We start from the raw sequence: 14,942 nt of genomic DNA on the forward strand, positions 1-14,942 counted from the left end.
ACACACACATATATATATGTAAAATAAATATGGAAAGGTGAGGTCAGGTGAGGTCATAGGAAATAAACCTGCTTTTAAAATTCTAAGTAATTATATTTTAACCATCCATGTCAGAACATGTTCAAAAATCTTAAAAGACTTTTTGTTTTTAATTCAACAGCAGTGGAGGCAGGGAGCTTCAGAGAGGTCCAGGAGTTAATGACAAGCTAGAACTCAAGCGGGATGAGCACAGATGGACAGAAGCCCAGCTCCCCTCCTGCACAACTACTACCTCTTTCCAAGCTTGTCAAAAACTGTCAAGAGGTTATTGGGCACAACCAAAGGGGACCCAGGGGCCATACTAAGGCAGGTATGTATAACAGATGGGTTAAAGGTTCTATCAGTAGTGAAGCCTCCATCTGAGTCTCTCACTGCCTTCCAGAATGTCGGCCACCAGGCTATGACAACTGTGTTTCAGGGAAACAGACTTCCTAGGGAGGATGAAGTGTTTGGAGTGCTTCCTGGAAAGGACCAAGTTCACACCCTTACCCAATGGTGAGGCACACTGGTGGAGCCGAGTGAATGCACACAGAAGTTCATTGAAATTTTAAAAAAATCTCATTCTTCTATGAACACGAGTAACAACAAATATGGGGAAGGGACTAAAAACTAAAAAACAGACATCAAAATAAATACATAAAGAAAAGATGGAGCTAAAGAAAAAAAGTACATGGATGGGACTGGAAGCGAACTTCAAAGACCTCTTGTTCGCTGGGTGTGTTGCAGCACGTCTGTACCACCAGCACTCTAGGTGACAGGCCAGTAGAGTGACAAGGGAGGCTATCCTGAGCTATATACAGATTTGAGGCCACCCTGTAGTACACAGTGAGACTTTGTCAAAAAGCACACTTCATATTAATTTTTCAACTAAATAACACATTTTAATGAATAACTAGGGAACTATGAAAGGGTTCTTTAGAAATTAAACATGTATTGAGGAGAGTATTTTAATGGTTAATAGAAAGGTTTAAAATTTTAATGTTTAAAAGGAATCATTGCAAAGGAGGAACAAAAGATAAGAATAATAAAGAGAAACTAAAGCGTAAAGAAAGGAGACAGAGCCGGCAAGATGGCTTCATGGGTAAAGTCCGTACATCTAAGTCTGAGAACCGGAGTCTGATCCCCAAGACCTAGAAAGTAGAAGACAAGAACTAATTCCTGCAAGAAGCTGTCCTCTGTGACACACACACACACACACACACACACACACACACACACACACACACACACACACACGATAAAATAAGTAAAATGCAAAAGGAAAGAAAGATAGAGAGAAAAGGATAGAAAATTAGAGGATGAGCAGGGCAGGGTGGTGGTGGTGCACGCCTTTAATCCCAGCACTCGGGAGGCAGAGGCAGGCAAATCTCTGTGAGGTCGAGGCCAGCCTGGGCTACAGAGCGAGATCCAGGAAAGGCGCAAAGCTACACAGAGAAACCCTGTCAAAAAGGAAAGAAAATTAGAGGATATAATAGGTAACTAGGGGTCCAAAACCATGGCAGACTGGAATTACAGAAAAAGAAAACCCAGATGAGAGAGTAAAAGCACCACACTGAGCACTCTGTGCACGTCAGAACACAAGAACAAGTGAGTCTTCCACCGATGAAGCGAGGGATTGGGAATCAGACCGTCATCTGACTTCCCAAGAGCAAGATGGAGTCTAGAAAGAATACAGGTAATGTACAAATTATATACTAGTCATTTCCAGCCAGTTCTCAAGACAGCCAGACTATCACTCAAGTGTGAGAGAAGAATGGAAATGTTATCAACTACGGAAGACATAATAGCTTCTTAAGGCTGTGGTAAGAAATTGCCTGACCCTAGGTAACGCAAATCAATCTCAATCTCTCTCTCTTTCTTTCTTTCTTTCTCTCTCTCTCTCTCTCTCTCTCTCTCTCTCTTTCTCCCTCTCCCTCTCCCTCTCCCTCTCCCTCCCCCTCCCCCTTTCTCTCTCTTGGTTCTAGAGGCTAAAATTGATACTTTAATTAAAGTATTGACAAGACATTCTCTTTCTCCTCATATCTTGTAATTGTTAGCAAACCCTGGCTTACAGCTGCACAATTCCAGCCTTCATCTCTGCCGTCACAGGGGCTTGTCTTCATTCTGTGTGTCCTGTGTCTTTACATGGTGTCTGCTCTCTGATCCATCACTCCGTGACTCTCCCCATGAATACATTGGTCCTTGTGAGAGCTGGCATTACTCCAGTGTGATTGCAATTTAACTTACATCACAATTGCATCTGCAAAGACCTTATTTCCAAAGAAAGTCCCATTCACAAGTACCAGGAGTTTGGATATCAAACATTTCTTTGGGAGAAGACATGAACAACAGATCTCTTTACATCACATGCAAAGAGCTAAGACGTCTAATTGATAAAGCACCTTGCAATAATGAGCAATAAATCAAGAAAAGAAAAAGATAGGCCTAAGGAAGCAGAAAATCCAGTTTGAGAGTAAATTCTCAGCATGATGATGAAAGAATTTTCCAGAAGTTGATTGCACAGTGAACCCAGAAATTGATTGCACATGGAACAGACAACCAGGTCCAGTTGGAGCAGGAGGATGAGGCTTCCAAGGAGAATGTCTTCATGATAATGTAGAAAACATGTAAGTTTCCAGGACAGTTGAAAGGTTTCCAGACAATTGTTGTTTAGTATATGGACAACTAAACAAATAAAAACTGAATCAAAAGTCAATTCTAACAAAAACTCAAATGTGTAGAAATAGCTACTGAAACAGCTTACTATGAGACTTAGTTAAGAATATGTCAGATACCCAATGATCTAAGTTGTGAATATTGATATAATGCCAAAGAACTTTCCGGAATAACACCACTGGTAAATGGAAAAAATGTGCCCATGTGTGTGTATGTGTGTTTGCATATGTAAGCTGAGAGAGATGGAGAGTTTTAAACCACGTATTGGGGTGCAATGTCGTCTTCTGGTGTATGAGCAGCAAATGGAAGTATAATGAGATATATACTATATATGAAGAGAAGAGCACAGATGTGCATCACAAGACAGGACCAACTAATGATGAGTCCATGTAGCAGATGATTTTGTTGTTCTCCTCAAAAGTCCTTTGGCCCATGCTGACTTTCTCACACTACCATGGACAATTCCTCCACACTCTCCAAGCTGTCTACCCACATCAACTGTCCCTCTACCTGTTTGAGTGAGGGGTTCGGGTACCTGGCTCAAAACAACGGACTCTTCTGAAGTGCTAAGGACTTAATGACCCCAGAAAAACCCTCCATCAAGAGATAGGGGCGTGTTGACAAATGTTCCAGCTTCTGCCTTCCTAGTGGGATAGTTTACCATGGTTGTTCAGAAGCTCCTAGCCAGACTGAGTCCCAGCTGACCAGAACAGCAATCAACCCATTGACACATTGACTTTTCTTCATTTCTTGTTACTTTCCTCATTTCACTGTTGGTGGTGATTTTTTTTTTTTTTTGCTCTTTACTCTTTTGGGGGGACCCAGCCCCAGCTCCCAAATAAATTCACATATGCAGGCTTATTATTCTGAATGCCCTTAACTTGGCTTGTTTCTTGCCAGCTTTTCTTAATGTGAAATTAGCCTGTCTATCTCTGGGCTTTTCTTTTTCTATTCCTGTATACCTTTCCTTGTTTTCTTACTCCATGGCTGGCTATGTAGCTGGGTGACTGGCCCCTGGAGTCCTCCTCTTTCTCTGGCTCCTTCCTTTTCTTTTCTCCTCCCAGATTTCTCGTTCTATATAGTCTCTCTGCCTGCCAGCCCTGTCTATCCTTTTTTCTGCCTTGCTATTGGCCATTCAGTTCCTTCTTAGATCATCAGGTGTTTTAAACAGGCAAAGTAACACAGCTTCACAGAGTTAAACAAATGTAACATGAACAAAAGTAACATACCTTAAAGTAATCCACAACATTTCACCATCTAGGATTCCTGGGACCACATGAGATTCAGTGAGTATGGCAGTCTGGGCAGGAGGTGGATCTGTTGTAACTCCTGATAGGCTGAGGCACTCCTGAGGCACTGGGGTTTCAGCAATGAACGAACGAAGCACTGGTTCCCAGGATCTCTATGGATGGCATGGATACACAGCAATGGTAGATGTGAGGATCATAGAATTGTTTGTCGAAGAAAGTGAATAACAACATTGTTTCATAACCAACCATCAACCTGTGGTGCCCTGGAAGCCAGAGGTCCTCTTTGGAAGCCTTTAAAGAAATTCTTTCCTTCTACAACCAGGTGAAGCTGTTGAAAATCAAGGGACTGGGTCCAGTATAAGGAAAATAGACATACAAGCGAGTCTGAATGAGTGTCCCAGGAAGTCACACATGTTAACAAACAAAACAGACAAAAACAACAACCAGATAGGACAAGTTGGACTCTAAAACCAGGCATGAGGAAGGACATTTGGATGGAAAGTTCCAGGCTAGCTGAATGACCTCTCCTTTTAGTAAGAAGCAACATCCTGTTGCCTGGAGCCATGCAGAAGCCTGACCTGAGGCAGAAGTATCACAAGATTGGAGTCTTTCTCAATGCTCTTCTTTTACTGCTTGTAACAAGGCCAATAACTAGGACAAGGTTTCAGAATATCCTGAATGGGAGGTAGAGCCCATAATACAGGAGGAAACACCTTATCCATCAAAAACCTGGTTAACATGTCTAGTAGAAATAGAGAGGTCATATATAGAAATGGGTTTTTGAGAGTAATGGAGGAGGGGTAGGTTGATGGGATGAACCACCCCTCAAAACCACACGGGCATACTTCATTTTATTGTAGTTTTCTTTACTGCACTTCATAAATATGGGCTGTTTGTTTTACAAACTGAAGGTGCACGGCAAACCCTGTGTCCATCAGTGCTATTTTCAAAAGCATGCAGCTAATTTGTGTCTCTCTGTTATTGTTTGTTAATTCTTGGAGCATCGGAAACTTTTCCATCATATCTGATGGGTTTCTCTGTGATCATAGGTCTTTGCCATTGCAATGTGATTGGGGCACTATGAACCATGCCCACAAAGAGCTAATAACTCATGTTGCAAATATTCTAACTGCCCCATTAGCCATCTGCTTCCCTTCTTTCCTCAGCTCATCTTATTCACTAAGACATGGTATTAAAGGTAAGCCAGATGATAATCCTGCAGTGGCCTTTAAGTATCCAGGAGAAAGGAGAAATCATCTGCCTTTCACTTTGTGCTAAAAGCCACAGATGACTAAATTTAGCGATGTAGGTGTGTCACAAGCCAATGCCATAACCAGTTCTTTTGTCATATGGTAACAAAACCATGGATGCAAAGGAAAGTTCTTGAAAGAAAGCAAAAGTGCTGACCAAGTGAACAGATGAAGGATGATTTTTTTTTAAATGAAATGACTATATTGCTGATTTAAAAAAAATTTCAATGGATAGAAGATCAAACCAGCCAGCATTTCCCCTGAAGATAAAGCTTAACCTAGAACAAGACCCTTCCTCCCTTCCATTCTGTGAAGGCTGAGAGAGGTTAGGGATCTGGAAACGGAAAGTGTGTTCACAGGCTAAAGGACAGAAGTGTGTCCACAACAGGAAAGTGCTACGGAGAAGCTCCAGGAGGTTCTCTGGAAGATACAGTGGAGATCATGAAGGTGATGCCATCTACTAGAGAAGAGATTTGCCTACAGGATGAAGAAATGGTTGACTCTCCTGAGAAGGGCAAATGCAGCTGGTAACTTTAAGATGAAGCCAAGAGTTCATTTATTATCCTAGAAATCAGAGGGCCCTAAAAAGTTCTACAAAAGCTCTAGAAATTAAACAACAAAGCTCTAATAACAGCACATCTGTAATACTGAATATTCTAAACATGGTTTTATGAAATTGGTTGTCCACTACTGAGTCACACAACTCAGAAGACAAAAACAAAATAAAACAAAACAAACAAAAAACTCTTTTCAAGATATTAGTGATCATTGACAATGTACCTGGACACTGGCTCAGATGGATGGAGAAAATAAAATTAGCATTATTTTCTTGTCTACCAACAAAAGCATGACATACACCCTAGGGTGAGAAGTAATTTTGGTCTTTAATCTTATTTTTTATTTGTGTGTGTGTGTGTGTGTGTGTGTGTGTGTGTGTGTGTGTGTGAACTTGCAGGATGGTATTCTGTCCATTGCCATGTGGATTCTTAAATCTAACTCAGGTTGTCAGGGTTAGTGGCAAGCTCCTTTGTTTGCTGAGCTGTCTTGCTGGCACCAACCCTATTTCTTAAGACATGTATTTCACATAGGTGTATCTGCTGTGATGGTGACTTCAGACCAATCTGGGCACTGGATTTGAAAACCAAACTACCTGGGAAGGATTCACGATTCTATGTTATTAAGAACATTGGTGATATACACTAGAAGGGGGTCAGACTAGCAGCGTTGACAGACTTTGGAAAAACATTGATTTCCAACCTTCTCTGTGAGTTTCATAGGTTCAAGACTACAGTGGAAGAAATAGCTGCAGACGCAGTAAAAACAGCGAAAGACCTTAAATTAGAAGCAGCCTAGGCGCTGGGTCTAAGTTGCTACAGTATCTGTCATTCATGAGAAGAAAACTTGTATCTTATGGTGAGTAAAAGAAGTAGATACTTGAGATCCAACCTGTTCCAGGCAAAGACCCTGTGGACATCGTTAAAATAACAAATGACTTAGAATATTACAAAAACGAAGTTGAAAAGGTAGCAGTGGCATTCAAGATGAAGGACCATGATTTTGAAAGTTCCACCATTGGTAAAATGCTTTCCAACAGCAGCTTGTGCTTAAGGGAAAACTTTAGCAAAAGGAAGGATCAACAAAAGAGGCAAAGTTGATTGTTTTCTTTCTTTAGAGAAATCACTATTTCTGTGTCCTGCTGGGCTATGATATTTGCAGCCCCCTAAAACTGAACCTGCAATGTATCCCAGACATACTTGTAACCACACCCCCATGGAGGCAAGTGAATGACATCACAACCTTGGGACTGGGGGACACCATGCTTCATCTCCCTGGGGTTGACACTGGTCCCAGCTTCTCTTCCTTGCTGCTGTTGCTTCTGTGAAACTTGGGGGAAACAAACCACTAAAAACTACATGATTTTTATATTAGGATCTTTTAAGTTAAAGGTGCTTGTGAAAGAAGGAGGGCATTCCAATCTCCCCTTTCTTCTTGAAAACAGGATAAAATTTTCTGATGAGACCAGAGAGATGGCTCAGTGGCTAAGAGCACTGGCTGTTCTTCCAGAGGACCTGGGTTCAGTTCCCTGCACCCACATGGAGATTCACAATTACCTACAACTCTAGTTCCATGGAACAAACACCCTCTTCTGGCTTCTGCAGACACTGGGCACACAATTGATGTACAGAGGTACATGCAGGCAAAACACCACACACATAAAATGAAAATAAATCTTATGAAAAGAAAACTTACCTGAGAGATGTTCTCCCTGTAGTGGGGGAGGGGGGTGATAATCCTCCAAAGCCAGTCAGAACACAGAGAATCCCATACAGACTGACTTTGTTAAAGTAACTCTGGCCTTCCTTAGCCTTGCCAGGCAGCTCAGTAATTTATCCACGATGGTTCTTCTTTACTCAACCCAGTAGGAAAATACTTAGCATTTTGTGGCTTTCTTTCTTTAGAAGAGCTCTTAAATTATTTTAACTTTGTAGGCTTTTCTCCTATTAATTTAATAGGCAATAATACTGTAATTAATTACATTTTAATGAATATTAACTTCATATTTAATATAATTTCTTGTAAGCCAGCTTCATCCTCTGACTGAGTTGGTGACCTAAGTAGAAAGGTAAACCATGACCTCCTCTACATCCACAAGTCCCATTGTCCAAGGACTTCAAGAATTCCTGAGTGGCTGATAGGCTATACTGTATAATCCCACAAGCGACAGGAGCTGGGATGTGATGGTGGTGGACACAGGGCCATGGGAGTCACAGCTTTTCTCATGGGCTCTATCTTCCAGGGGCTACTGAGCAGATAAATGGTCAAGCATCCTCTTCAGCTGGCTATGGGACTGGCTGACAGAAAACTATTTGGAGCTGGAGATCAGCCTCATGCATCATTTTCCCAGTGTCTTTGGGAGGGACATAGTCTTCCTCTAATGGGAAGTTCTGTCAAAATCAAAAGTCTAGGTCCCTAAGCATAATAGAAATACTTCAACCAGAACCAAGGATGTAGCCCAAAAGTAGATTGCTTGTGTTCCATACACAAGGCCTTGAGTTTGATCCCCAGAACAATGATAGATAGATAGATAGATAGATAGATAGATAGATAGATAGATAGATAGGTGATAGATAGATAGATAGATAAAAGAAATGCTTTCACCAAGGAACATAATAACATTAATAAAAGAAATACTTTAACCACGGGACATAATAACATAATAAGGGTTCCACTGAATTATAACTGCTACCTCTGGTCATTTGAAGTGTCTCCAGAAAGTAGACCAGCAGGCTGACAGAGTTAATTGTCTCCTGGGATTAACGGGCCATGTTAATCACCAGGGGGTATGGATGCCATTTCCAAAAGACTAGTTAAAAGCTGGGCACAGCTGTAGCTGTGGGACTACTGCCTTTTCACAGACTCCTCCTTTTAAAATTGGACAATGGTGTCTAACCACTTTGGAACCAGGGGCTGCCCAGCAAGGGGCCGCCATGATGGCATCAGAGCCAGAAGTAGCTGAGGCCCCAGACCACATCACCCTCATGCCGATGTCTCCACACCAGGTGCTCTGTCACCCTCCACACCATGTGCTCCATCACCTACAACTCCTGCAAATGGTTTCTGCACAGCCTTGCAGCTACCAATCCCAAGGGTCCTTCTGCCTCTTGCCCTGAGGGCTTCACCTGACCTCAAGGGAGCTTACTCAGCCTGCACAAGAGACAGCCGAGGCAGGCTGGATTGAAACACCGAAGAACAAGGTTTGGCAGTGAAGGACAGAAGCCACTGTGTTCATAAACCAGCTCTCTATGCTTTCCCAGAGCCAGTTCAAGCTGCCTCCTACACAGCTCAGAGGTCATCAGCCATGCGACCCCAGCTGCCCACAGCAGTCAGGAGACTGTGGACACAGATTTATCTTTTTCCCATGCTGCCCGACTCTCAGCCCTTCCTTTGTACTCCCTCAGGATCCGCTCCCAAATAAATCAACACGCTCTTTCTTGGAAATGTTCCTATATTACTAACAATCATAAAAAGTGTGTGCAAGTATCAGAACATCCTCTGGATGACTCATATTTTACTTTAGCACTCAATGAGTGAGTAATAGAAATGCACTGAACAGTTTTGGGATTGAAGAACCTCCACGGGGCATCGATTTTTTTTTTCTTTGTTTTTGGCAAAACTGGGGATTGAACCTATGGCTTTGGCAGACCCTATAAAAGTGCTCTAGCAATAAACTATATCTCTAGCCCTATGGTTATTGGAATTATTAGTATTAATTTTGAGACAGGGTCTTGCCAAGTTACCCAGGCTCACCCTGAACTTACTCTGTAGCCTGGGCAGGTTTTATACTTGCATTCCTTAGTAGGCCTGTTGTTGGAGTTTTCCTGCCTGGCCCAGTCAGGACAAATCTCTCTTACAGGCCAGTCCCACAGTCGCTCAGACCCAACCAAGTAAACACACAGAAACTTATATTGCTTACAAGCTGTATGGCTGTGGCAGGCTTCTTGTTATCTACTTCTTCTATCTTAAATTAACCCATTTCTGTTAGTCTATACTTTGCCACATAGCTTGTGGCTTACCAGTGTCTTTACATGTTGCTTTTCATGGCGGCGGCTGGCGGTGTCTCCCCCTCGCCTTCTACTTCCCAGAATTCTCTTCTCCCTTGTCCCGCCTATACTTCCTGCCTGGGCACTGGCCAATCAGAACTTTATTTACATAGAGCGATATCCACAGCATAGGCCTTGTATGTAACAAGAGTTACATGCTTGTGCCATGAGGCCTGTCTTCCTTTTCTGTCTGTATTAACAGTTCTAAGGTTTGTATGATTAAAAAAGACAAAATCTTTAAATCTTTATTTTTTGTCTCTTTGTTTTGTCAAGACTACGTCGCAGTTGGAGTATCCAATTTGGAATCAAACCTGTCTGGCTTTAAGTAACAGCTTCATTATTTACTTTGAAAGCCACAATACCCCTAACTCTAAAATGACAACAATAATGCATTTACTTGGTGCGTCCAATGAAACATGCCTGACACATAACATAATAAAGGACTTCTGTGGTGGTAAAAGTAGATATGACTGGCATTTTATTGTTCACCATTGAGTCTTTTTTAGTAATATCTATGAGCATGGATTATGGACTTGGGCGGAGGTGGAGCTTTTGGTATTCTTTCCTCTAAAGAAAGGAAAGGCTAATATTTTTTCTTGTACTGAAAACACAAATCATAATTATATGCCATGACTTTTCCTTTTTTTGCAGAAGTCTTACAGACATCTGTAGAATTCAAAAGAAAATGATGGTTCCTGTCAGTTGATGCCTATGACTTATTGTCAGCTTGGCATTGACTATAAGCTACATGAGCATTCTTTGGGATTCTCATTGGCTGGTGACTCTTTGGGATTCTCATTGGCTGGTGACTCTTTGGGATTCTCATTGGCTGGTGACTCTTTGGGATTCTCATTGGCTGGTGACTCTTTGGGATTCTCATTGGCTGGTGACTCTTTGGGATTCTCATTGGCTGGTGACGGAGCTTCTTAGACCAATGCCAACACTGTTTGCAGAAGGTTTGAGAAGGTCAGACACAGGCTTTGTCTGCCAGCCCTGCCTCATGCTGTGATGACTCACTGACACCCAGGTGGAGAGGGAAGATTGGGCTTCTGTTCCCAAAATAAACACAGGGCCCCGGCAGGGCCTCTCTTGACTGCCTGCTGTCGGGGAGTGTAGAATCCTCAGTCTTGGTGAGAACAGAGAGCTCCCTTCACACACTCCCTTAAACCCCAAAGTAGCCCTAGAATTAGATAGCTTTAGAATTGGAAAATTCTTCTGAGTACAAAAGACCGTGAGTGAAATGGCGTGAGAAACACATTTTATCCACACACTCCACACCACACCAGCCAAGTCGAGCGGAGACTGCAGAGTTAGAAGCAGGCTCTCTTCCTGAAAGGGCTGCTGTCAGCTTTATGAGGAGGAAGAGGGCAGCGCTATGCAAGGGCAAGGGCAAGCACAAAAGAGACACTCATTGATAGAGACCCAGGCACACCACCAGGGCTCTGGGGTAACCACCAGCTAGCTGCTGTGGGAACGTTCTTTTTTGATAATACCTCAAGCATGGTGTGTGCTAGGTAGGTGCTCTGCCCCTGAGCTATAACCCCAGTCCTAGCATGATGGTGATGATAATGCTGCTGCTGATTGATTGATTGATTGACTGATTGATTGACTTTTAAGACGGCATCTTGCTAAGTTACCCTTACTGGCTTGTACTCACTCTGCAGCCCAGGCAGGCCTTGAACATGTAACCCACCTTCTTTGGCCTTCCAAGAGGTTGGGATTACATGCCTACACCACAAAGCCCAGCTCTGTGACTCTTCCTTTCTTCCTTCTTTTTAACGACACCTTCTCCTGGATTCCTGTGTCATGTACAAAGGACAAGAGACAAGACTTGACTCTGCCTCTGTTTTCATTAGAGATGGGTTTGAGTTTGAATTTGTAAACATGGACTTGCTCACCCTCACACTGAATCCTCATGTCTATGCCTTTGCGTTCACTGAGAGAAATTGGGAAAAGACAAGTAGGGAATGTAAGTGGAGAAGAAAGCTTGACCAACTTCATAAAGCAATCAGAGTAATTTCTACCTCTCATGAGGTTTCTTCTGGGGGTCTGGACACTTTGACTGAGGTGTCTGGCTGCCCTGCTGGGACTGCACAGCTGTGTACAAGGCACTCGACTCCAGGCTTGGGTATTCTTGGTGGATGGCTGCATTGGTCCAGAGGAACAGCAACCTTCTCCTAAGTTTTACCAAGAAGACCATTCCAGAGTGTGACTAGTGGACTAGTCTGGGGGAGGGAGAGAGAGAGAGAGAGAGAGAGAGAGAGAGAGAGAGAGAGAGAGAGAGACATTTGTTCTCATTTAGGATCTGCCAAGAATGTGTTTTATCATACTGATATCTCTTATCTTGTATCTAACTTCTGCTATCTAGATATCCTCAATAGTTGTCATTAGTCCAACGATACAACCAATACTTCCTGAATGTGCCAGCTTCTCTTTGGTCATTCATATTTGCATGAAATTAGATGGGAGGGCTTGCTTTATTTTGTTTTGTTGTTCTGTTCTGTTTTGCTTTTCCTGAGAAAGGCTTGGGCATTGAAATGTTGCTCAACTTTAGAAAAGGGCAGGCTAGAAGATGGAAACACAGGTTTTCACAGAAAAATTTCAATGTGAGACTATCCCCCAGAGCAGAGAAGAGAACCACTGAAACCAGATTCGCATAAGGAAATCTCTTGCCAAGGCTCACTCACCAATTTGTCTTCAGCCATTAAGTTCAGGATTTTTATTTTAAATAAATGTCCCTTCTTAAGAGCAACTTAGTCGAAAGCAGTTGCTAATTGTTGGTTAATTATCATGAGTCTTTGTACTGGAAAAACTGGCTGGGCAAAGCTTTGTACAACCACCTATTAGGATTAGGTGATGACTCACGGTCACTGACACACTCTTATGTGCTTAAATCAACAAGATTCCATTTCTTCACAAGAGAATTAGCTTCAAATGCTCTTTCTCTCTGTGTCTGCCTGTCTCTATTTCTCTCTCTCTCTCTCTCTCCTCTCCTCTCCTCTCTGTCTCTCTGTCTCTCTGTCTCTCTGTCTCTGTCTGTCTGTCTGTCTCTCTCTCTCTCTCTCTCTCTCTCTCTCTCTCTCATTTCTTACTTATTTCTAGGGCTAAGAAGAACGAGCTCTTAAAGAAAACAATACCAGAGAAAGATCGTCAACATGACCAAGTTTGAATGTCATTTAATTTCCCCCTTTGGCTGTCTTTCCCCACACCTGGTGCACTCTCCTCATCTCATACACACACCCAGATACCACCCAGAATTGTGAAATTTAGAAATGGCACTTTGTACCCTGGAACAAGTTTGCTATGCACACCTTAAAACTCAGCTCAAAAAGCAAAGGCTCTGAGCACCCATCTCTTCACGGGTTACACATTTTCTTTCTTCTTGAGCACTTGGGCGAAAAAGAAGCAAATGCAAAAGCAAAAGCAGCCTTCTCCCCAGGCTTCCCATTCCGATCAAAAACATTCTATGATATAAATAAAACAAAATGGTTGAGTATGATACAACTATATTTATGTCTTCCATTTCATCTACACAGCTACCCTTCCTAAGATATGTTTTCTGCAACATAAATTTCATAGTACTCTATAGATGGTAATTAAAGCACACCATTTTATGTAGTCATTTTATGAGTGATTCTGGTTCTAATGTCTAAAACTAAACTGTACTTCAGTTAGGATCAAATAGTACATAATACCAAAATGGCCACTTAAGAAAAGCAATATCTATCATTATATATATATATCATAATTCACAAAGCTTTAGTGGAGCTAAAGTGCCTTTTTCAGCAGGTTCCCCTGACCAAGATGGCATGCCCCAGTTTCAACCACACCCATGGGACATTTTGGAAAAGGGCTTATATGTGTAAGGCTTTAAGGTGATGACTCACATGGCCCAATCACAAAGGAGTGCTTTGAAAAGGCAGAACACTCATTCCAAAATAAAGGAACTTTCTCAGATGCTGTAGTGGGACATACAGGTCCAGGTCCTAGATGTATCATTTTTTATAGACACACATCCTTCATTGCCTGTGGTTGCCTTACTCATCCACACCATTCCCAGAAGAACCAGCTGCCACCCAGACCTTGTCTGTTGTTGATTGTTTTTGTTTTTTTTCTTTTTATTCTTTAGGGGGCCCACCACCCAGCTCCCAAATAAATCAAACATGGAAGCTTATTCTTAATTATAAATGCTCAGCCTTAGCTTGACTTGTTTCTTGCCAGGTTTTCGTAACTTAAATTATCCCATCTACCTTTTGCCTCTGGGCTTTCCCCATTTTCTTACTTCTATAAATCTTACTTTTATTCTGTGACTTGCTGTGTAGCTGGTGGCTGTCCCCTGATGTCCTCCTCCTTCTCTGGCTACTCTTTTCTCCCCCAGATTTCTTCTTCTCTTAATTCTCTCTGCCTACCAGCCCTGCCTATTCCTCTTTCTTGTCTATTGGCCATTCAGCCCTTTATTAGACCATCAGGTGTCTTAGACAGGCACAGCAACACAGCTTCACAGAGTTAAACACATGCAACATAAACAAAAGTAACACACCTTAGAAGACTATTCCCCCACACTGGTCCATCACTGTTTTGACTCCCCACCATCCCCACTCTTCTCTATCACAACACGTCCCCAAATATGCGAGCCAAGTAGACTCCCGCTGCTTGCAGTGTGAAGTGGGAGAGCTCAAGGGAGTCACTAGAAAGGGAGGAAGGTTTGTATGCCCTCCTTCAACACTAATTCTGTGTCCTGCCCTACTAACCTCTGCCCCAGCAACCCCTACTCCTTTATTATTCCTGTCACTGCTGCTGTTTATTAGGTTTCTGACCTTTGGGAAGCTACCTCACCAAGTAACATGCTTCTGTCTCTTCTCAGAACAGGCAAGAAAAATACAGTCCTTACGACAGGGTTGGGTGAGATTTATACGGTTAATATGTGGGAAGTCCTTAGGGCGGAGCATGCTAATTAGTCCGATAGTTATCTTTGGGTTTCACCCACAGGAAAACATCTGGGGCCTGTCTTCCCACTCTGAGAATGTGGAGTGGGTGTTAGGTCAGGGCAACTACCAGGCCCAAGGGACAGACCTCCAACCAATCCACTTGAGCACATGCTCTCCACCCCCTCCCTCGTTTCTTCCCACCCCACCCCACGCAGTCTC

The sequence above is a fragment of the Onychomys torridus genome, chromosome 19 (genome assembly GCF_903995425.1).
Source record: "Onychomys torridus chromosome 19, mOncTor1.1, whole genome shotgun sequence".
Classification (NCBI taxonomy): Eukaryota; Metazoa; Chordata; class Mammalia; order Rodentia; family Cricetidae; genus Onychomys; species Onychomys torridus.